Raw genomic sequence first — 16,119 nt, forward strand, 5'->3', positions numbered from 1 at the left:
GCGTATCAGAATCATCAGGCTCGATGCAGAAGAACGCTTTTAAACCCTCAAATCCAACCTTCCCGTTTGACCGACAGAGAAACTGACCCAGGCAGCGAGGAGCAGGGCTGAGAGCCACGCCCAGGTCACCAGCTGCCCCAGCCACGTGTTTTCACCCTCTCCCTGCAACGTGTCAGGTGTAATTCAGGGGCTCCACAAATAACACAATAATAACTCTCACTGTGTTGCAGCAAGAGTCGAAATGATTACATTTCCCTCTTTTTCTGGCACACGGCACTCTGTAGGACAAATGACAAGGCTCCACTTAGGTACGCGGCTTCTCCTCTGCCTCGCCTGAAATGACAGCCAGCTGCGGGCAGGGATGATGCCCTCTTGATCACTGTACCCTACCTAGCACAGCACAGGGCAAGAGCCTACCCCATACATATTTGTTAAATGAATGAATGATCTCATTTTAACGCTGGATCCACCATAAAACTGCAATTCTTTGGGGGCAGACCATTTCCCCAGTTTCATTTTAAAGATCTAATTATCCACACCATACAGAATTTTTATTAGAAAGTGAAGTCATTAAATAAGCAGACACCAGACTCGGGCCCTGAGATAATTGCAAATAGAAGCACATCTGTCTGCAGCACTAAACTGGACCCAGGAAGCCCGTTGCTGGGCGAACAGGGCATCCATTCTCAGCACTTGGATTCACTGGGACAACGGCTTCCTAACCGGGGAAATCAGGCTTCTAAATTACCTGAGAAAGGCCAGGAGTGAGCAATTTTCCAATCACTTTTCAGCACCTCCATCTTCCTAGACATGGGTTATGATGCCAGCCTGCATCCAAACCACCCTCCCTTTTAAAAGCCATCCACCCACATTTCCTGACCTTGTTGCTTTGGTCCGTAGATATTCCCGGGACATACCTGTCATGCTTTCCATTTGTATGTTCACTTATAAAATCAGTTCAATTTATTTCAATGACAAACCAGCAATCCGTTCTTGAGCAAAAGAAGCTACTTCTAGCATCATCGAACATTTTCTCTTAAGACATATCAGACTCCTCCTCCATTCATCACTTCTAGGAATGAGGCCTCAGCCAACCACACAAAGCTTCGTTAATGCTACGCTGAGAGCAAAATCCTTATTAAAGGTCTCTAAATATTTACTACGAGTCTAAGTTACTGACCAGTTCCACTCCCGTTGAAATCTGCTCTCCTTCTCCAAACACAATTATTTTAGGTCACTGACACACCAGCCAAGGAAATGACAAGACTGTATACTATGGCGGAAAGTGCAAGCAGGCCCCAGTTTTAAATTCTGGCCCTGTCCCTTACTAGCTGATAGACCCTGCCAGTTACCTTGCCTTTCCCGCTTTCCCTAACTATGGAAAAGGGGACAAGAATACTAAGGTCACAGAGTTCTGGTGATGATTTGAGAAAATGTAACATGGTTCACCTTACAATGTAACATGGTACATGTTACAATGTAACATGGTAACTTGGGGGGGGGGGAAGAAGCTAAACACGCCCAGTATAAAACATATGAAACATTCATTTTCAAGGGTTCTCTGACAAAGGAGCCAAGAGTATACAATAGGGAAAGGACAGTCTCTTCAACAAATGGTGTTGGGAAAACTGGACACCCACATGCAAAAGAATGAAACCAGACCATGACCTTGCACTGTACATGAAAATGAACATGAAATAGATTAAAACCTTGCAAGTAAGTTCTGAAACCATAAATGGCCTAGAACATACAGGAGATAAGTTCCCTGACACTGTTCTGGACAATGAATTTTTGGATTTGACAATAAAATCAAAGGCAAAGAAGCAAATTACAGTATTCTCACAGATAGTAACATATTCTTGAACTCAGAGTGGTTTTTTGGCTATTTCAAATTCATTCCTCTTTGAGAAAACAAAGTTGGTGATTTGCGTAAACTCATCATGTTTGGAGCATAGTTTATCTGTTGAGCGATATCTCGCAGACTAACCAGCAGTTGAGGGACTGGAACATGGGCAATTTTTAAACTTTCCAGATAATGAATAGATCTCCGAAGGCCAGAATTAGTCCAAAGAGCTCCCCACCTCCGTTCTAAGAGGGCCCAGAGGCCCAGTAACTGAGAACTCTTTTCTAATCAATGAAAGTAAATAAGGGCAAGTCTACTGTGAGGTAGGCACCATGCCAGATGCCATAAAGACATGAGATTATTTCCTTCCTAGAAGGCAAGTATCAGTATTACCATTTTACAGGTACGAAAACTGAGGCTTGGAGGGGTTAGACAGCCCTGCGGGATCCCACAGCTGGGATACAGCAGCAGCAGAGTCTGGATTCATAGCTGACTCCAAAATCTACTTCTTGCCCATCACCGTTCTGCACTGTCAGGTAAATCATGCAGCCTCTGAGAAAGGATTATAAGCAGGATGAAGTAGGAACCAGGGGATACCATGGGTCGATGAGTCGAAACTCAGCAAGGAAGGCAGGACTGGCTCCTGGCCGTGGGCCTCTGCTGTTCCTGCTCACCAGCCAAGGGAGGGGCTCTGGAACAATCACCCCATCGCCGTGCGGCGTGGACTCGGGCTCCCCAAGTGGGCAGTGGTAAAACAACTAAATTGTAGCCACCAAGCACAAGATGTCTGATTCAACATTAATGGGTGACCTAGTCAAGTTGTCTGGGGCCCCACCTCTCCCTGACTTGTCCTTCATCGCACCACCCCTCTGACGTATCATAAGGATCTCTTTCTATGTCTGACTTCATTCTTTGAGAAGAGGAATAACGGACAGGGTTTTAAATGTGCAGTTCCCAAAACTGTATTTGGTTCAGAGTAGATGCTCATTGAAGGTCGAGTGGATGAAAGAAGTGAATTCAACATCAAGGTTGGACAAGATGACTTCAGAAGATGCCTCCCAACCCTGAGATGTCGCGGCTTAATGATTCCTAGACCAGCTTTCCATCTCCAGGCAATAGTTCAGGGTCTCTTCAACACTGAGATTTCCCAACGGGATGAGAGCATTATAGGTGCTTCAGGGCTTCAACCCTTCAAAACACCCCCTACAGGCTACTCCTTGCCATCCTTCAGGAACAAGCAAACACGGCTATTGGAACAGATGCTGTCAAACCCGTTTTAAAGACTGTAAACTGAGGCCCATAGGAGTGAATCGACTTCTCCAGGGCCAACATTTGACAATGAGGCTACTGATTCCCTAGTCTTTTCATGTTACCAAGCCTGGAGCATAGATAGGCAAAGCTGGGGTGGAGGTGGGGGCAGGGCGGTGGGAAAGAAGAAAGTATGCAAAAAAGCAAAAATAAAAGGGAAGAGAGGGGGCAGCTTCTCTGGAGAGTGTCACTGACAGCTGACAGTCAGTGACCTATAGCCCTGGCCAACTCTGAACTCCTCACTCCGGGCTGGCTGGGATGGGGGTGGGGGGTGGGGGTTAACTTGGCTCTCAGTGCCCCTGACTTACCCAGTTGCATCTAGGCCCTGAGAGCAAAAGCAAACTGAATGCTTCTTGGTGCTGAGTAAAAAAACAGGAAGTGACAAGTGGCTTCACTCTCCTCTCAACTTGGGTCTCCAACAGTCAGGGTCACAGGTGCACCAAAGACCTGACAGGCAGTCCCCTGGCAGCTTGCCACTGTGGGAGTACGTGGCACCCCAGAACATGGGGCTTAGGGGGCTCTGTTGTCCCGCGAGGAGCAAGACCAGGAAGCCTACAGGGTGGGAGGTCAGGACATGGGCCTTTGGGGCCAGCTCCATCACTGTTCCATTCGTTGAACAAAAACTGAACTCTGACTACATGCTAAATCCAGTGTGACCTGAGGGAAATGGCTCACTCTGAGCTTGGTTTTGTCATCTGCAAAGTGGGGACAGCCCCGAGCCCACAGGGCTGTCATGAACATCAGTGAGCTCCTTCACTACACATGGAGTCTATTATTAGCACGGAGGCAGGATGGGAGGCATGGTGTGCCTGAGACGGAGGTGCTGCCCGCTTCCCAGAGCTGGAGACAGGAGGCAGTGTGGGCAGGTCTGTCCCCACCTCTCTCCCCTCGCAGGAGCCCAGGGCCAGAGGAGGTGAAGTTATGCCAGCCCCCAGCCTGGGCCCAGTGCCCATGTTTATGACTGTTTATTTCAGAGCAAGTAGAAAGGAGAAATTAGAGTCATAAAAGACAGGACAACAGACCAATAAAAACCAGCTCCCAGAAGAGTCAGAAGGAGGAAGAGAGGCAAAACTGTCACCATAGCAACACAAGACAGTCAGAAGCACGCAGGAAAAACAGCCCCTGCTCTGCCTCCTCTCATCACAGCAAAGCGAGCCTGGGACCCCACTCGGGGCTCAGTGAAAGCGCAGACCCACCCCAAAGCCCTAGTCCCCAGGCCCAGATGCTCAGCCTGACCTGGCTAGCAGCCACCCCTCCTCCTGTTGGCCCTTCATTGCAGCACAGGTCCCAGCCTTTCCCGGTCCCAGCCCAGCTTGCTGTGCCCTGGGGACTCAATGCAATGCAGATGGCCCAGGCCCTATCCAGAGGGACGGTGATAGTGAAAGACGGGAAAAGTTTCCAACAGAGTAAGGCAGGAGGGCCACAGAGCTGTGGGGGCGACCGAGGTCCCAAACACCTGCCCCTGGAGTCCCTGGGGCACAAGCAGGGAAACAAGGACACGGGTGAGGAGACCAGGCCCTGAAGGGTAACCTGTCACTGCACGACTCTACACACCCAACACAGTGGCTGGAGGAATTCCTAGGATCTGGGGGTGGACTCAGCAAATACCCCTGGAGGTCTTAAATGACAAAGGGTTTCTTCTGGTCCCTGGGAACACGGGCCAGCAAGTCAGGACAGCTTGAAGAAGGATCCGGGAACCCACTGGCCCATTCTGACAGAGGCTTCTTAGTCTTTTGGCTGGCAGGCAAGACAGGTGTCTCCACCAAATAGCACGGCTGGCCTGGGACCAGCCTTTTGGCAAGTGGGTCAGATTGTTCCCAAAGCCCAAGATCTGTAAAGTCCCTCTTGCCAGACTGGGATTCTCAGGAGGAGGAAGGTGATGGGGCCAGGAGGCCCGGGTCCTAGACACAGCAGTGCGCTGACTGGCTAAGAACATCTAGGGCAGGTGGCCGCAGAAGGGTCCAGGTGTGCAGGCACTGGGGGTAAGGGGGTGGGGGTCATCCTTGCCTCTGGCGCTGTAGAGAGAGGCGGGGAGCCTGGGCCTCTGGTGGTGGGAATGGGGAAGCAGAAGGTTAGGGTGTCCTGGAAGAACGGCTTTGGAGCTGAAGATACCTGGCTGGGGGCGGGGAAACCTGGGGGGCCGGGGGACCGAGTGGCTGAGGGGTGACGGGGGTGACCTGTACCAATCGGGAAGCAGTCCTGGGGAGCGGGGCAACGGGCGCACAGACGGACATCTGGACGGCGATCACAGGAGAAGGACTGTAGGACTGGGTCCTCCGCTCTCCGTCCCTCCCTCCCTCCCTCCCTCCCCTGAAGGCTGCAGGGGCATCGGGAGCTGGGGAAGGATGGCAGGGTTCTCCCCGGCGCCTGCCGAGCCCCGGTCCCTGCCGATCCCCACCCGCGCTCCCCGCCGCGCCCCCGCCGCGTCCGCGCTGCGCTCACCCGGGGTCGCCGCCGCCCTGCTCGGCCGCGCGTCCGCCGCTGCCCCAGCTGCCGCCGCTGTGGACGCCTCTCCCGCGGCCGCCGCAGCCTGCGAGACGGCCCCGGAGCCCCGCCCCGGCCCGCCCCGCCCCGGCCCGCCCCCAGCCCGGCCCGCTGCGGCCGCCCCGCCCCGCCCCGGCCCGCCCCGGCCCCCGGGGCTCCCCACCCGCGCCGGCACCCGCCTAGCCCCACACGCGCGCGGCGACCCCTTCCGCGTCCCCGGGAGTGGTGCTGGCCGCCTCCGCACACGGTGGCCCCGGCCTTCTTTCGGCCTTGGCCACTTGGCATTGGCGTCCGCGAGCAAGCCGGGACCAGCCCTTGCTGCTTCTACACACGGAATTCCTTCATACCCATTGTGCCCTCCAAGGAAACCGGAGAAGGGCCTTGCAATCAACCCCAAGACACTCACGCCCACCCTCAATTTAGTGCCCGTGTCCCCAGCCAGACCGCCCTAACCTCTTCCCACCCGCTCACGTTACTTTGGGTTCTGAAGCCGCCTTCCTCCCTGTCCTTCCGTGTTCATACTTTGAACAGATTCCTAGCTTTGGGGGCTGCAGGGATCTGATGGGACCACCAAAAAAGTCTTTCAAATGCTCGAATCCAAATAACGTAACTACTCTAAAGAGTAAGCCTGCAAAAACACTTTAAAAAATTCTGTGATGCCAGGGGAGTGTAGGAGATGAGGGAGTGTCACTGTCATGATCATTGTTTTAAAGCATCTGCCATGAAGGCTTTCTGCATTAAAGAGAGAGAGATTCAGGAAACCCGAGAGGTGCAGGGTGCCAAACAGGTTGTGAGTCAGAGCTCTTCTTGGGGGGCTGGGGGGCCGGGGGGCCGCCCTCTCCTGCTTCCTTTCCCAGTGAGCCAGAGCATCATGAAACATTTCTGAAAGCCCATACAATGGGCCTAGCCCTGTGAGGGGAACCGGGTCAGTTTCAGGGGCTGTGTGGGCTGGGAGCATAAGGTGCCCAGGTCCCAGAGTGTGGAGAGCTTCAGGAGACTTCAGTCAATGCCATCTCCTTTCTGAGTTCCCCATGCTTGAGGTGATGTCATCCCTGCCTTCTTCAGACTCTGAAAAGCTTCTGTGAGCTGCCTAGCATGGCTCCAGCGCTGGGTTTTGGTAAGAATTCAGGGAAGGCCCAGGAGGGCACAGTCTAGTTAGAATGAAATAGTCTCCTGGTTGGAAGTGTCCTTAGAACGAACACTTTCCCCTTCTTCATTTGGGAGTCAAGACCCCTCATGGCCGGCCCAGGCCCGGTTGTCAATCTCTGCAAAGAAAATCCATTTTAACTTGGGATGTCTCTATTAGAAGACCCTTCTTAGTGTATGCCCATACATACACACACCAAAACTTCTGGCTTATTCTCTCCACCTTGGACCTAGTCAGGCTCTGGAAAGGACAAGGATGAGCCAGCCACAGATGCCATTCCCCCCATAAAACACTCATTTCAGACCACAGGAAGACTCCTTACTTTACGTGGTCTGTCTCTAATAATAACATAGCTTAGGTTGGTGATAAGGGACTATTTGATGTATGAGACTTCACTTCCACACACTTAAAAGATGGCTTCTGTTTCTGTAATTGACGGATACCTGTAGAGCATTGCCTAGCCCATTATGAAATAACAGGGTTTCTAATTATCAGTGTGGAATTTAATAATTAAGTGTTTCCTAAGACACAATAATCAGACGAAATGGTCTTTCAACTTCATTAGTAATACTAATAACAGGTCTAGAGGTTACTATAATAAAGATTATAGTGAAATTAAACTGTCATTGAAGGGGCAGGGAGGTTGAGATTAAATTTTCATTCACAGTATAAGTTTGCTAAAATGAACCTTAATGTCTTAATTAAATTAACTTTAAATTGAACTGCTCTAGTTTCAAGGGCATCTTCTTCGTGTATTTATTTTTTAAAAGAGATTTCTCGAGCTTTGACGCAGGGCCAGGCACTGTGCTAAATGATGGCATAAAGACACAGGTCCCTGGCCCTGAGGAGGATTCAGACAGATTGCCAATCCTGGTTTATGACAAAGCAGAAAAGAAAGCAGGAGAAAATAGGGGCATTTGCTGTATGGGCCCAGGCCAAGAAGGAATTTATCGAGATTGGGGGAAATGGAAAGCAGATTCTTTTAAGCTGAACCCTGAGGGATGAGTTAGTCTTTAATAGGCAAGAAATGGGGTCAAGGACACTCCAGGTAGAGGGACAAAAGAGAGGTCCCGGTGGGAAGGGGGTCGGTATGGCTACAGGGCCCAGGGGATAGCACAAAGTGGCTGAGAATGAAGAACCAGGGTACCAGCCCAAGAAGGCTGCCCTTGACCATGGCAGCTTCAGGCAACTGGGTAGTCTCGATCAGAGTGTCAACTACAGAGTGTGACAGGTCAAGTGTGCCTGGGGATTGGGTGGAGAAAGAAAGGGCAGCAATGAGGATGGTCAGGTGAAAAATACCATCACCGGGGGGTGGGGCCTGTGGGCTGCCCCCCAGGGACGAGGTTCTGGTTTTCATTTGAAAACACATTCTCTAAAGCATCCCTAGTGCAGAGAACAATACTTAGCACAAACTCGGTGCCCACTAATATTCACCGAGTGGAATGGCAGGGTCATGGAAGATGAGCATCTTCTAGTCACAAGGACTGATCTCACTGAGATCCATTCCAGGCCTGGGGGAACATTTCCTCTAAATTCTGGACAAATTAGTGTTTTTTTTTTTTTTTCCTTTTCTCAGAGCAACCCCCTTTTTCCAAAGGATCATTTCTGCTTCTGAAGCTTTGCTTCCTTGTACACCTAGGATGATTCCTTCTCCCATCTCTAGCTATCAAGGCCCACTAGTTCTGAGGCTCATGATGTCTGCGACCAGTGGTGGCATCTGGGCTCATGCTTCTTTACTCTGAAATCTCATGAAATTAACTGTCTGAGCCACTTACCCCTCTGAGTCACCACGTATACAAGTTTCCTGAGGACAAGGACCTTCTCTGAGACAAGGCTGAAACTTCCGCTCGATTTGAAATCAAAGCAGAGTGTAAATCCTGGTTGTGCCACTCATGGGCTGTGTGCACTTAAGTTACCTCAGAGTTTGGGTTTTCTCTTCTATAAAACGGAGGTCATAAAACCTACCTCAGGAGGTTGATGTGAAGGCAAACATAACTGCTTTGCAGCTGTGGTGGGAAGAGTAATTGTGTGTGCATGCGTGCGTGTGTGCGTGTGTGTGTGTGTCCGTTGCCTCCTGGTGTCTTGATTAATGCTGGCCATACCGTCAGAGTCAATTGCGGCTGAGCTGGTTAGTGGCTGATTCATGGATGAGGAGGTGAAGTGATGGTAGAATGATCCGGGGTCAGGAAACCCTCCAGGGCTCTCTGCTTGCCATTCTACAGGAAGGAATCTTTATTTTATTTTATTTTATTTTATTTTATAGATTTCATTTATTTAGTTATTCAGTAATTTATTTAGCTATTTGTTTGGTTAGAGAGCCTGAACAGGGAGAGGGGTAGAGGGAGAGAGAGAATCCCAAGCAGACTTCCCACTGAGCGTAGAGCCCCATGGTCTATCCCACGACCCTGAGATCATGACCTGAGCTGCCTTCAAGAATCAGATGCTCGTCTGACTGTACCACCCAGGCGCCCCAGGAATCTTGATCTTTGTCCTCCCGGTTTACTTTCCTCCAGCAGGAATTACACAGGGCTTGCTTTCCCTCCTGCTTTACTATAATGGCTTCCAAAGGTGGTGGATGTTCTTGCCAATTACAGGCCAGGGTTCCTTTATGTAACGAGGGGTTTCTACGGAAACATGGCCCCGGCTTCAGAGGGAGCATAATAGATTTGATTATGAATATTGAGCCAATTTTCACAGCTGACATACCGCACACTTCCTCATTGCAAAAAATCATAGTCCAAACTGTGTAGAGAAACTTGGTCATGCCTGCAAATTCTGCATGTGGATGATTTGGAGCCCGTGGCCTGAAATATCTGATTTTAATCACTTTTTCAATCACGGAGCATGTCAGGCTCTTTCAGATTTCCCTTGCTTTGCACGTGGCTCCAATCTGCCTTGAATAACCTTGCATCCTGGTTCATTCATTGAGTTTCTACTTATTTTATATATATTTTTAAAATCCCAACTCATAAGCAACCCCTCTATAACTCCTCCTTCATTTCTCCTGGGTGGAGCCCATTCTTCTTTCTGGTGTGCCTCCGTAGATTTGCATTCATACCTTTACCATTGCACTCACCAGGCTCTGTCTTGTGTGTGTTTCTGTTGAAAACATCTTATTTAATGTGCACCTCGTATGGCTTGATTCATTAACATTGAACTCACAACCAACAACACTGTAACTCGTGTGTGAATGAAGCTTGTCTAATGTGCATTTTCTCCGTAAGACACACCACCCCTTTGCACACTTTGGGGCACCGTGCACGGGGGCAATTTTAAACGTGCAATCACCAACAGAAAGCACACAAATAGGAAAAGCCCGGCCCTGAGCAGACCATGGAAAGGGCACGTGGTCACAGTATGACAGCTGAAATGAGAAGACAATTTCGCCTCAGTCGACCTCCGCTAAGAACATATGTGTTGGCGACTTGAGTTTCTCACTGCTTGGTGCACAGTGGAAAATGACACATTGGAAAATCACCCAGAGTATTGATTTTGAGGTTACAAATACATTTCAGTGAGTGGGCCAAGTCACAAACATGAAATCTGCAAATAATGAACATCGATTATAGGTGCCTCCTGCCTAGATGATGAACTCTTTGAAACCAGCATGTGTGTTTATTGTCCTTTGTATCTTTCCAGTGCTTTGAAGAAGACCCAGTACATGAAAACCCAGCCCTCAGTGAATGCCAGTTGAATGAGCGAGCCATTCAATCCCGTCTTGCGTTTCTTTTGTGATTTCCCCAGCAATTTATAAGCATATTAATAAAGTGGCAAATGTCTCTGGTTCTTCTCCCATATGAATGTCTTGGGTCTAATTTGATTCTTTGCAGTTATTTGAGAAAAGCCCTGCCTTTGAAAGTAAGGAGCATTATATACGGAATAGATTCTCATATGTGACAAATCTGGATAATACAGATACAGGCTTCCAAGATGGGTAAAAAGGATACATAACAGAATCTACCCATCTCCTCCCAAAGAGAAGAAGGAGCAACACATTTCTAGGATCTGGAAAAATAGTGTCAAATGATGAGCAACAATGGAGAAAGATGACATAGCCCAGGATCTGAAAGGGGGATGCTGGTGATGAAGTACACAGTGGTGAGAGGGAAGGAAAGTGGATGACGGGAGGCAGGAGAGTCACGGGAATCATGAAGAAACTTTGCAGTGAGGTCAAGATTTAAATCTAGACTCCTCTCTCTCACTTACAGAGAAGTATGATTTTGGGCAGGTTTCTTGACTTCCTGCTTCCTTGGTCATCACATACATAAAACAAGGATAATAGGATGTACCATACAAGGTTATTTATGGGACTGATATTTATTGATGCCACTATATGCCAGATAGAAACATGAAAGAGATAACATATAGGCAGATAATTAATTAGTATATAGCACAGTTCTTTTTTTTTTTAATTTTATTTATGTATTTGCCAGAGAAAGAGAGAGCACAAGCAGGCAGAGAGGCAGGCAGAGGCAGAGGGAGAAGCAGACTCCCACTGAGCAAGGAGCCCGATGTGGGACTGGATCTCAGGACCCTGGGATCATGACCTGAGCTGAAGGCAGCGGCTTAACCAACTGAACCACCCAGGCATCCCTATAGCACAGTTCTTAATGTTAACTTAGCTACTAAGTTAAAAAAATGATCTTCACTATTTCCACCCTTAAGTTATTTCTTTTTTTTTTTTTTTTAATTTGACAGAGAGAGGGATCACAAGTAGGCAGAGAGGAAGGCAGAGAGAGGGAAACAGGCTCCCTGCTGAGCAGAGAGCCCGATGTGGGACTCGATCCCAGGACCCTGAGATCATGACCTGAGCTGAGGGCAGCAGCTTAACCCACTGAGCCACCCAGGTACCCCCACCCTTAAGTTATTTCTGCTTTCATTCTTCTTCTCTCTCCTTCTGTCTCTAATTTTCAAGGCTTCGAGGTAATACTTCTTCCATTCTCTTCCAAGTCCAAACCCTCTGATACTTTTTCATGGTCAGTTGATCTCAATATTTAGCTGGCCAGGTAAATCCAGAAATTGCTGATTGCATCAATTTTTGGCAGCTTAGACAAAATGAGTCAGTCCCTCTAGGGAACTCTGTCTCACCACCCACAAAGGCCACATCAACTCCAAAATCACCATCAACAAAGTAATAACACATATATGGGGACCTTTGAGCAAAGGCTGGGAGCATTTTACAGGCATTGCCTAGTCATTTATGCTGCAGCATAAACAGGTAAGTGGGGCTCACTTCTGACTATACCCATTTTATAGCCAGGGAAATGAAGGCTTGATGTAATGCGTACAAGTCATCAGTTGAGTTCTAGCCACAGCCAAGAAAATAAAACATAGGTGTCATGAATCACAGTTGAGAACCAAGCATTCAATTCCTTGGACAACGTGATCTTCCTTTTCTTTAAAATTTTTTTTTTTTTGCTTTTCAGGAAGTCCATCAGTGAGCAAGCTGACAAGTTAATTTGGACGCAATCTAGGATTTTCTCTCTTGCTACCAGACTTTGAGTCCAGTGTGGGGAGCTGGAAACACAGCTCAGTGCTAAGGTGATGTAAAAATTCTCACCAAACACAATGATTACTGTACTGAACTTCTTTACAAGACCTGCTAGTAATGCACGAAGGTTTCGTGTCTATAGGCACAGAAATACTGTATATGACATACAAAAAGATGGCCATGTTAATGGTTTTCAGCCTGTTGTGTTTGCTTTTGACTCTTCAATCACTTGAAAGATACTTTATAATAGTGATGCTTGATATAGTTCAACCTCCTACTGCTTTGTTTTTGTTTTTAAATTTTTTTTCATTCTCCCTTTAGCCACTACCCAGATCAACCCCTTATCAGCTCTCACTTGAGTCACCTGGACAGCTTTCTGATGGGTTCTCGGCCTTCACATTCAACCCACTGCACTACTGTCTACTGGAAGCCCCAGCGCCCCCTCTAAGAGAACTATGTGGTGGGAGCAGCCCCAGGACACAGTCTCACGTCTCTGTAGACCTCACGTGGTTGTTTATAGTCTGCCCTTGCTTGTTCTTCCTCCTGCACTTCTTTCTACTCCTTGACTCAAAATATTATATCACTCCTCTCTCTCTGCCTGCTGTTTCCTCTCCCGGGAATGCCCACTCTCTGTTATGAAATGGACAAACTCCAAGTTATCCTTCCAGGTTGGAGAACATCATCTTGTAACAAAATCTTTTCTGAATCCTGATCTTCAGCCTGCCTGGGACCACTGACTCACACGCACTTTATCTCAGTGTTTTAGTTCTGTGCCACACTTCTTGAGCCCCAGAAATTTAGAAATTGTGTGCATATGTGTGTGTGTGTGTGTGTGTGTGTGTGTACACATGTATGTATGTATATGTATATGTATATCTCATATGTATGCATACATATACATATTTTATACATTTATACATACATATATATAAACATATAAGTACAAATATACCTGATAGGTATATACGTATTTTACACACACACACACACACACACACACACACACGTATAAAACATCTGTGCTTTCAGTTCTTGACATCTAAGATCCACTTGATAAATATCCACTGAGTTTCTCTGAGTTAAACTGAATCCCTCCAGATCCAGAGTGTAGAAAAACTGTGCTTTCAAGTTAGTTCTGGAAAAATAAAGTATAACCAAGCTTGAAAGAACCAATACGGGATCTTTTTCACAGAAGAATCCTTTTTTAGAGTGCTTTTTTTTTTTTTCTGATTAAAAAGAACAAAAAACCTTCTACAATGTGCTTTGCTAGCTGTGTGATCTTATAATAAAATCCATGTTAGTGATTATAAGCAAATCCAACAAATGGTTCTCCACTTCTGATGTTGAAATGATCCCTTTCCTTACATGCCAACACCTCTACATTTTCTTTGTTTTAATTACACTAAGCGTCTTTTTGTTCTTCCTGGGACACTTGCCTGGGAGGCTGGGGCAAGCTATAAATAATAATCGTCATCATTATAAGAAATAGTATTTATAGAGTCTATTCTTGGAGCTGAAGACTAATTCATGAGCGTGCCCAACAGGGGCCTGGTAGAGATGCCGTGATTTCTTGGGGAGAGTCCTGGGCTCTTGAATATTTCACCTGTCTCATTAGCGTCACTCATGTGGCGTGACTGTTCAGATGGTGGCTGCTTCATCCAATAAACTTTCTCAAACTGCTTCCCATCTGTTAATGGGGAGGAAACGAGGTTTTAGAAAATATGATGATTTTTATGTTCTTGTACATAAATGCAATTGGTTTTCTAATTTCTACATTTCCTCTATACCCAAGACTTCCATGAATCTATTAAATATGTTTTTTTTTAGAAATAAAAAGAACACTATCTTTTATTACACATATTTAGACACTTGAAGGTCTTAAAAGAATCTCAGTGCAGAAGTGGTCCTGGAAATAACCTAATTCGGTTTGTTCATTTGACAGATAGAAAAACTGAGGCCCAGAAAGGGAAGGTGATATCCCAAGGTCGAATGGTAAGTAAATGGCAGAAGCTGGGAATTTTTTTTTGGGGGGGGGTGTAGATTTAAAACACGATGTGCTGGTTCCATGTTAATTTTTTAAAGATTTTATTTATTTGTCAGAGAGAGAGAGAGAGAGAGAGTACAAGCAGGGGTGTACAAGCAGGCAGAGGGAAAAGCTGACCCCCAGCTGAGCAGGGAGCTCGATGCTGAACTCAATCCCAGGATCCTGGGATTATGACCTGAGCCCAAGGCAGATGTTTAATGACCTGAGCCACCCAGGGGTCCTAAAACCACAAAGGGAGCACACAGATAGGCCACTGTTTGTTTGTTTTTTTTTCTCTCTCTCCTTGATGCTGAACAAATCTTCACACACCTCCTTCTGATCTGAGCCCTAAAATTTTCAGCCTGTTACATATTTAGGGCACTAATCTTTTGCACATGAATTATCCAGTTACCTCCATAGTTTCTTGTAAATCCTGAAACCATTTTATTGGACTGCACTGGGTGTTGTCCTGAAGATGGGCGAGCCTATGGAGGAAGAGAGCCAGGAGAGTGCTGGAGACAAGAACTGGAAACTGCCAACCCAACAGGCCTCGTGACCTGGTGGGAAGAGCTTGTTGTCCTTAATCCTGGGTTCTAGGAACAGATCTGCTGGATTTGTTCTATGATTTGGGGCGGGTCAGTGAACTCACCTTGCTTCAGTGTTTTCATTTGTTCACCATAGATAATAATTGCTTGCCCTTCCTTCCCTAGAGAAATGTGGAGGGAATCAAATAAAATGACAGGTGTGAAAAGACTGTGAAAAGATAAACACCAACAACAAAAATCATGATTTCTAGCAGCAGAAACAGAGCAGACTCTTTTGCCTCTGTTTATTGCCAAAGTGTCATGTACGGTGATTTCATGCTAATTTCCCGCAGGTGGTCAGGTTTTCCTTGACCTTTATCTGTCTCCTACCAAGTATCACTGAAGTTCAGGACACATTTTATATTCTCACATATTTAAGAATTTACTTAGCATTTACTACATGCCAGCTACTCCGACAGGTGCTAGGGACGCTCTTGTGAATTCACCGCCCAGGTGTGAAACAGACATAAAAATATATGAGAAGCATTTAAGGAATTTAGGGACAGGTGTTCAACCCAGGCTGTGAGAAGAGCTGCCAGGAAAAGTTGTGAAAGACCGAGAAGGACTGATTCAGGGAAAGAAAAAGGAGAAGTTAGAAATAACCACAAGTGCACTGCGATGCTGATGTACCTGGGACATTATGAATGCTTTGGTTGGACAGACATGACCGTGGATGAGAGACGGAGGTAGCGGTCATTGCAGAGACACATTGGATACTCTCAAAAGCTGATACTAGTTGTTGAAAGTGTATGGGAAAGCTTGATTTCAGCATGCACCCCTCTCCTTTCTCCTATCTTCAGTCCTGATCCAAGCACACTTAAATTCACCCTACCGAGTGATGATTGAGACGTGCTTATCCCTTTCTGGGGAGTATGTGTACAAAGGATAGTATAACAAATACCCATGATCCCACCACCTAGAATAACATCCTGTTATTTGTGCTTCATTTTTTCTATTAAACAATAGGATATTAATGATTTATACTAGCACATTAATGATTAACAATAGGATATTAAAGATTAATGATTAAAAGTTCCCATGGGTAGTAGAAACTTCTAATGCTAAGAAAATTCTGGTTCTTCTCCCCTTCTGGATGTTGGGGGGACCATACTTCCCTGACTTCTTGTCACACATTCTGTCCAATGCTTTGTGGGCTGATACAAGTCCCTTCTGGGTTGGAACACTCAACTGACAAGGTGAGACTCCAAAAACTTTTATCCTTTCTGTTCCAAAGTGCGA

The 16,119-nt window shown here is 46.9% G+C and overlaps 1 long non-coding RNA gene across 1 annotated transcript in view; it reads right to left on the reverse strand.

Annotated features, from left to right (window-relative positions):
• LOC116873185 overlaps window positions 1-5,699 on the reverse strand; it is a 45,427-nt gene extending 39,728 nt beyond the window's left edge. The window contains exon 1 of the long non-coding RNA XR_004383758.1: window positions 5,594-5,699. This is a non-coding gene — a long non-coding RNA (uncharacterized LOC116873185). The remainder of the gene's footprint in view (window positions 1-5,593) is intronic.
• Window positions 5,700-16,119: the final 10,420 nt, after the last annotated feature.

Source organism: Lontra canadensis, unplaced genomic scaffold (assembly GCF_010015895.1).
Source record: "Lontra canadensis isolate GAN:19392208 unplaced genomic scaffold, GSC_riverotter_1.0 scaffold32, whole genome shotgun sequence".
NCBI classification, from domain to species: Eukaryota; Metazoa; Chordata; class Mammalia; order Carnivora; family Mustelidae; genus Lontra; species Lontra canadensis.